We start from the raw sequence: 8854 nt of genomic DNA, 5'->3' as shown, positions 1-8854 counted from the left end.
CACACACACACACACCTTAAGAAAAAAATATAACAACAATAAAAAAAACACCTTGGCCACCCCTGTGCCCCCCCTTGCAAAAAAGTGTAGCTCCACCCCTGCTCCAGTTCCACCTGCTCTGAAGGTTGTAGGAGTTTTACCCACAGGCCGTGCTGTGAGATGTGGAGTGAGGCATCCTGAGAATACCAAGTATGTGAACTAACGCTGTGTTAACTGAATGTTTGCCACATTTATCAACAAACAAGTTATCAAACTGCAGCTTGCACGTGAAGCCAGCCTTTAATTCTGTTTGTGTGGATTGAGACAATCTGATAACCAATCAGAAAAAAACAAAACAAAAACAAACCACCTCAGACACAGTAATGAAGCTCCGCTGTGGGAAACAAATCTGAAATGTGAGCACTTGCGTTTGGAAACTCTTGATGTTTTTGCACGAATAATCTGACCAATGACTCAGACAAACCACTGACCAAGAGCTTCACAAACAGTTTTCCTCAATATTTACTCCTCTTTTAAAAGGATACAGCTCATCGGAGCAGACTGGTGAAAATGTGGAATTTGAAGTTTGTTTTTCCTACAGTTCCTGTCATTTTTATGTGTTGGAAAAAAACCAGCAGCTCCTCCTGATTTACACGGATCTTCGGTCTGGATTAAAGTTGTTTTTGTCCGAACTGTCAGCAGCTCCACATGCTTGTGGTGGACTTGGCTTCCCCGAAGGAGGATTTTTTTTTTTCTGTGTTTTGACTTTTGGTTCCTGCGTAATGGCACTGATTAAGTGTTTAAGTCTGTGTCCGTAATTAGGTTTCCACACGACACCGGTCTCCTTCTGCTGCTTTTTAGGCAACATAACTGAAAATAACAGAACACGTGATCAGCTGTGGGCCAGACATAGGTGTAAAATATATTAATGCACAAAAACACAAATCTTTAAAGATCAATTTGTCAAATTATAAAGAGAGAGTTTAAAATAAGAATCCTTATAAATATAAAATGACATTATTATGCAAAATACGTATCATAAACATTCACCCAAATCCATCCCTTTCTTTCTATTTATCTAGACAAACAACACTTTCATTTCGTTTATGCAATTTTTTTTTTTTTTTTGTCAAATTAAGGTTTTCTTAAATTTTCTACACTAGCAGCAACAAGTTCAACAACTCAAGTGTGCCTCTGTGGAAAATCCCAATCACAGTATTTGATTGTAAAAAATAAAAACTTTATCTAAGCCAGAGTAGATTTTATCACTTAGACGTGATGAGTGTTCTGACCCACTAACCTGTGAGGGAAGAGCTTTAATCACATCAGCAGGACTGAAAAAATACATGGAACGACAGAAACATCAATGTTTTGTTATGACCCCCACATTGTTTTCATCATTCATTCATTCATTCATTCATTCATTCATTCATTCATTCATTCATTCATTCATTCATTGCTACAAAACCCTTCATCAGCTACAAAAAAAAAGAAAAATCTGAAGCTCCTATGTTGAATAGTTTTTGAGTTATAAGCATTTTTGTATGTCCAGACACCCCCTTTTCAGATGGAGCCCCCTCCTCAAAATGGGGTCTATCTTAAAACCGTTGGGTGGTGCAGTGTAGGTCGGAAACATCTCAGTTCCTACTGAAATTCAGAAAGAACCATCTACATCTCTGACAAATTTCATGTTGATCAGTGCAACCATTTCTGTGAAATGGTTGACAAAAAGTCTCTGAAAATGAATGAATGAATGAATGAATGAATGAATGAATGAATGAATGAATGAATGAATGAATGAATGAATGAATGAATGAAAAGTATGAAAACAATGTGGGGGTCGTAACAAAGCATTGATGTTTCTGTTGTTCCACGTATTTTTTCAGTCCTGCTGATGTGATGACAGCTCTTCCCTCACAGGTTAGTGGGTCAGAACACTCATCACGTCTAAGTGCTCTGTCTGTTGTTTTACAGGTGACCCACATTCTCTGTTATTAGTGATGATTTTTCAGCTCTCAGCTTCTCCAAACCGTCACTCAGCCATTTTGACGTCATGTTACATTGATCGTCTCCGAGCCTTATCTTTCATTTATTTTATTTTAAAAACAATTCTCTAAAAACATAAATGTAGCTAAAAACAAATAATGACTGAAGCTTCTGCTAAAACCACAGAAGATTTATTGAAAAGGTTAAAAATCTTAATTGATTGTAGGTTAACCACGATTCTTTCTCATTATCCGAACATTTTGCACAAACAGTAAAAGTGAAACAGTTGAGCAGTAACTTGTCATAAAATAGTTTGTAGTTTAAATCCCACCCAGTGCACCCCCTCTGTCTGCTGTGACTTCCCTGCAGAGTGTCATTGTGACCCCCCACCCCAAAAAAAAAATCTAACAGAATATATTAATCTGATAGTCTGTCATCTGAGCAGGCAGAAAATCTGATTCAGATGTAAAACACAGATTCTACACATTTCATTCTTCCTCTTTAGACTGATTTTACTGTTTATTATGACACCCCAGATTTTTTTTTACTATTTTTTTGTTTATCTCTCATGAAGGACTATCCACTGGGCCCACCAATGAGCCCCCCACTCCCACCCTCCGAACGGACCCCACCCAAAACAATAAAATTTTGGGATGCACCTGGCAGTAAGAATTTTGGTAGGAACCGAGATGTGTCCGACCTACACTTCTCCAGCCAACGGTTTTATGATGGACCCCATATTTAAGGAGGGGGCTCCATCTGAAAAGGGGATGTCTGAACATACAAAAATCCTTATAACTTAAAAACTATTTGACATAGGAGCTTCAGATTTGTTTGCTGTGAAATTTTACATAAATTTGAAGAAACAACTTTTTTTTTCCCAAACAAAATCCAAAAAGCATCATAAGCAGCATAAAACTTACTGAATATAACTGAATTGATCTTAATTTAGTGGTTTGACAGACTGATAATTAGTCTTTCCTTTAAAGCAGAAACAAGTCTGCAGGTTGTATTCATGGTAAAACACAAACTGCAGGAAAATTTGTTCTAAAAATGACACTTTTTAAGTGTATTTTGATCTTCGTGCCTTTTTTATATTCCTGTATCTCAAGTATCAAACAACTGAGCCAATCTTGGAGCTTCAGGCCTTTGAACTGATTTGTTCTCCTTCAGAGGACGTTTCATGTTGCACAGGGACTCTTCAGCTGTTTACATAAGTTTGTGGACTTGATTCCTCCACTATTAAATGTGGTGAGTAAATGCCCTTCAGCATTTGTTCCACACTCATTCTCACATGTATTAATAGCCTTATGCATTTCGTCGTTTCGTTTCACTGCTTCTGGGCACCGACCAGCTTTCCAACCAAAACCGATTGTCCTGCTGAGAAATTCATGTCTTCAGAGCACAAAGCAACAATACAGACTGGGTTTTATTTATATATCAATCAGGTATTTAGTTTTGCCTCACAGGCATGTTTTTCTTTGTCATCATATAAAACCAGTGTTGGGCAGCACTAATACAAAAATTAGCTCCGCAATTTCTAAAGCACTTATGAAAATATTTAGGTACACAACTTCAAAAGCACTTATGCCATAGAAAAACTAGCGGAAGCTAATTTTAAAGCACAAGTTCAATTTGACACTTACTAGCTGGCAATAATTCATGTCCAATATATGTACAACACTGCCAACTAGCGGTATATGAATCCTTTTACAGCTTAATACTACAATCGCCGATTGCTGGGGATGTGATTTCCTGAAACAGACCTTTAGCTCCTGGTGTAAAAATTAAAAAGTTGTTGAGGATTGCTAGTTCGGCTGCTTCTGTCTTTTTCTTTTGTTTGTTGTAGATTTTTCATTAAAGAAGCATCAATAAAGTAATTTTAAAACAGTTTATTGGAAAACTGAAGCGATGCATTCTGGATACATGACGGATTTGATTTGTGACGGGAAACAAAAGCAAAAAAAGGAAACTATTTTCACTTCAAAATAAGAGCGTGGATTTTAAAGTTTTCCATGTAGTTTTTCCAATTGACCACTAGATGTCTATCTAACCCCATTGGCCGATTGCTTCGACGAGTTACGTCAAGCTCCAACGTTTAAAATTAATTTTTCAAAAAAAGGAGCTCCGATTGTAACGTAAAATACAGTTAATTGTTTTTACTGGGACAGGGAGTTCTAAACATTGCCTCCCTTTTACGTAAGCAGACACAAAGCATTGTGGGAAATGAGAACACTGACCCAAAGCAACAGTCAGCAGGATGTATACCGTCTCAATAAGTGTGTTTATCTGGGAGGGGTGCTGTTGGATAGATCACGTGTGTTGTGATTCATTGACAGTCATACCTTCTGCTGTTCAACATAATGATGACCGGTAGATAATTAGTTATTAGCGGTACTGCATTTTAATTTTAGAAAGCGCAAATCTGCTAATGAATTATAAAAATTAGTAAGACCGCTAAAGTGCAAATGAAATAGTTAGGTCCACAATTAGCGGATTTGCGCTTTAGTGGGCTGGTGCCCACCACTGTTTAAAACTATAGTTGCTATTACTGCAAACACAGCTTCCGTAATATGTGTTAGGGAGGTTGAAATATTCATGGATTTCTGAACCGTTTCTAATGAAAGATGCTAGGTCAAGTCATTAAAACAACTCATAATTAAAAAGTTAAACTATCTCTTTGATCTGCACTTTATGTTATGTCATTTACTGCTCAGAGGATATTAAAGAATAATTCAGCAGTTTTTGGACGACACTCTGTCCCACTCTGCAGGACGCCGGCTTCTCCCCCGGCTGTGAGGAGCTGGGATTGGTTACATTATTACATTGATGTGTGTGTGTTTGGAATGCTTGTGTAACGGTTTAAACTTATTTCTAAGAAATAAAAACACTTACCCAGTTTCTATTTCAGAACGTCAGATGTCAGCTGATCTAAAAAAATAAAGCAATAATAGAGTTTTTGCTCTATAGACACTTATCCATCACCTTTCTCTGCATAAATTAATAACTCAGGATGTTTGTCTTGTTGTCCCACAGGTGTTAAAGTCACCTGTGGCTCAAAGAGCTGCTCAGATTAAAAGAACAGGAAGTGAGCCGTATAAGCTGCTTTTAATTCATGAAACTAACGAGCTGACCCGCTCAGGTCGTGGATGAAAGGCCACTCTGTTGTTGCTCTACAAGATTAAGTTTAATGGTCACCCTCAGAGGGGGTTTCACCCTAATTCCTCTGCCTCAGCAGCCTTTTTTCACACACATTCTTCCACATGGAAAAATACTGGAGATTTTGTGAAAACCTGATTCCTTCTCTGTCCTGAATGTATTTTTGTAATGTCTATAAGATGCAGGGTCTCTGTAAGTGGGCTTTTTGTGGACGGTCTTTTTCAAACCGTTAGCTCCTGTTGTCACGCTGTGCAGAAGGTCAGTTTCTGCTAAACTCAACCAGAACACACCTGCCAGGATTACCTGTGCAACCAAACGTTAAACAGTTGATGCTGAGCAACAAGTACGGGGTGCCATTTGTAAAGGTACACAGTCAAAACTTACCACCAATATTTTTTGTTTTATTTTGCCTTTTATGAGAAAAAAAGAACAGATTTATTTTTGAAAGTCAGTTTTTCACCATATCATTCATACATTTATAAATGTCATAGTTTAGAAACTAAATATTTAACTTACAAATTAAACATTTACTTAACAAGCTAAATGTTTAACTTGTGACTTGAATACTTAGTTTTGAGCTAAAAATTTGGGTAGCTAGCTAAATATTTAAGTTGGAACCTAAATATTTGGGTAGCTAGCTAAATATTTAAGTTTCTAGCTAAATATTTGGGTAGCTAGCTAAATATTTAAGTTAAATATTTAGGCCGGCTTCCCTGGGGCCGTTTAGACTCCCGGGGTTTGGCTCCTGGTTGCCGTGATTGGCCCGCTGGCCAGGGGGCTGCCGGAGTCCGGTGGGTGGCAATCGTGCAACATTATTTCAGGTTTTTATGCTAATGGTTCACCCACTCAGCGTGGGGGAATTTCCACCGACACGTCAGTGAATATAAAACTTTAAAAGCTTCCATGAAAGAAACAAAAGAAGTTCCTCATCCTCCATCCCAAACTTCAGACAGAGTTACATGATACAAAGACTTACAGTAAAGTAATCAGATCAAATTCAGGATCCCCCGGAGCTTGAAACTAAATTTAAAGTTTTTTTAAACAGATTTATCTAACAAACATCTCTAATACAAAACAAAACAGCTTCCTGGCTTTTAGCAAAAGGAATGCAGGAAAATGATATCAGACATTGTAAAGTAACAGGCTGCAGTGAGGAAACGTTTGAGCAGGAGTGTTGTGAAAACAGCCTCCAACATTCATCTCCTGCTGAGCAGATCAGCTCAGGATTCTTGACCCTATAAGGTCATCAGGTCTGTTGTCTGCAGCCACAATGATTGGAATGTGTTATCCACAGTGATGACAGCTTCAACGTTCAAACATAGAATCTCCCTAAGATGCCAACATCCCCCAACCAACACATCAGTGTATGAAAGAGACTCACGCACCAAACATCATGTATTCTTCCACTTCCTGTTGATTTAAAGAACTTGTGTCCCACCTGTTAAAGAATCACTGACCCAACAGAACTTATAGGCATAAAGACAATAACTGAATAACAGGGTTTGTGTTATCTTCTATAAGTTTCAGTTTTGTTAGTCGGTGATGTTAGTGAAGTGATCAGGAAGGTAAAATAAGGTGTAACCAAACTGCAGCAGCTGTAAAGTTTAGTTACTGCTCCATAAGTCGTGCTCTAAATTACTAAAAGTTACATTTCTGCTCCTCATTTATACTTGTTTGTCATGATTTGTTAGTGTTTTATGGTTTTTTTGTGTGATTCTCAGGAGACCACCCTCTTTTTAAGCTTCCTATGGATGACACGGTTCTTAAAAAAATGGTTGAACTTCAGTTTTGGAAGTAACCTTCAGACTAATAAAAAAGTTATATTTGTGGGAGCCACTTTACTGATGATATCTTTCAGAACAGAACTGAATTTAACAGTGGACTAATAAGGTTATCACTAAATGATGATGCAGCAGAAGGAAACAAACCGTGTCTCTGCCCAGGTGAGCTGAAAAACAACTCACATTTTGTTAAGTTGTTGGTCTATGTGTGATTTATGGTTAGCGTTTGTAACTTATATTATAATCTGTGTTCTTTAGTTGGCTTACACCACTTTTTAGTAATAAATAAATGATCTTAACATTGACGTGTGTGTGAGGATGACTGGGATCTTACCAGCGGAAACATTTCCTCTGTAATCGCTCTGGTTCTTCAGAAAACTTACTGTCTGGTCTGACAGTAAAGTTCAGTTATGCTGAGTTTTTATTTTCCAAAACCAATATTGTATAATGTTGCTTTATTATTATTATTATTATTATTATTATTATTATTATTATTATTATTATTACAACAAAAAACAATGTTCCTAAGACCAGCTGTAAACAGCGGAGTCCTGGGATGACTTGTTGAAATGAGCGACAAAATCAGGAGGTTCATAAAGAGACAGAGGCCAATTTCAAGGTGTTTAGAAACGGCTGTGATGTGAAGTTTATTTTTGATTTTAACAAATAAACAGCATTTTAATAACTGAAGCTGACATAGTTACTTTATTATGGCCCTTTAACCAGTCCTCTGTCTTCACTGCCCCAGAGGATCATCACCTGATATCATGTTGTTTTAGTTAATCCAGTGGTGCCCAAACATTTTCCCTGAGAGGGCTGAGGGCCAAATACAATAATATAATACATGAAATACAAATACTTCTTAAGTAAGGATGTTTGATTTTTTATCATTAAGCCATCAACCCACATTTTATTTTTTGGTTATTTTTGTTAGCCAGTGGACGTGCAGAAAATTTGACATACACTCGAGCAGCAAAAGCTCATTGGACATTTTGTAAATAATAAAGTGTGCAAATCTAGACGTGTGCTTAAATCCAATCTAAACATCTCTTGTAGTGTACTTTATGTTTAATTTTAAGATAAAGTAAGTGCCATGAGTTAAGATTATCTGCACTACAGCCCTTTTATATAATCGGACCAATGGTTGGAATGACTAAGTGGAAATATATTGTTTCTACACAGAACAGGAGAATACAACCTATCAGGCAGGACAACTGCTGGTGGGCCAAATCAAATGGCTTGGCGGGCCAATTTTGGCCTGTGGGCCCCACTTTGGGCTCCTCTGTGTTAGTCTGTTGCAGCCACGTTGTTTTTACTTTAATTTAAATACATCAGTTCTGGTTCAAACTTTAATTCCTCCTATCTGCATGTTTGGTTCAACCAACCCATGAGCTCGACACGAGTTTATTTCTGCTGATTCTCAGTCATCGTGCTAAATAAAAAAAAAAGGTTAAATAATCAAAAACATCTGGGGTCGGATTTATAAAACTGGCGTACGCACAATTTGAGCCCAGAAACTTGCGTACGCCACTTTTTACGCCAAGGTTGTGATTTATAAAATCCAAACTTGAAGTGAAAATGTGCGGTGCCTCACAGCTCTGAGCCATGCTACGCTCATTTTGGAGACGTGAAACTGCGACACAGATGGTGAAGTGAAGAATTAGAGCCACACTGAGTAATGATCACTGTCAGATATTTGATTTACCTTCAGAATCAAACTTAGATTTTTATTCAACTTTATCATCAACTTTCTTAACAGTAATATTTATGCTTCTGCTGCTGAGCCATGAGGACCTTTGAAATAAAAAAACTTAAATCTTAAATAAAAGTTCCCGCATCCATTCATCGGCTTCCTCCTCACGACCCTGACCCACAGACCCCTCCTTGACCCACAGACCCCTCCTTGACCCACTGACCCCTCCTTGACCCACAGACCCCTCCTTGACCCA

The sequence above is a fragment of the Austrofundulus limnaeus genome, unplaced genomic scaffold, assembly GCF_001266775.1.
Source record: "Austrofundulus limnaeus strain Quisiro unplaced genomic scaffold, Austrofundulus_limnaeus-1.0 Scaffold399, whole genome shotgun sequence".
Lineage (NCBI taxonomy): Eukaryota > Metazoa > Chordata > Actinopteri > Cyprinodontiformes > Rivulidae > Austrofundulus > Austrofundulus limnaeus.
The sequence above is the reverse complement of the archived record's forward strand: the minus strand, read 5'-3'. Positions refer to the sequence as shown.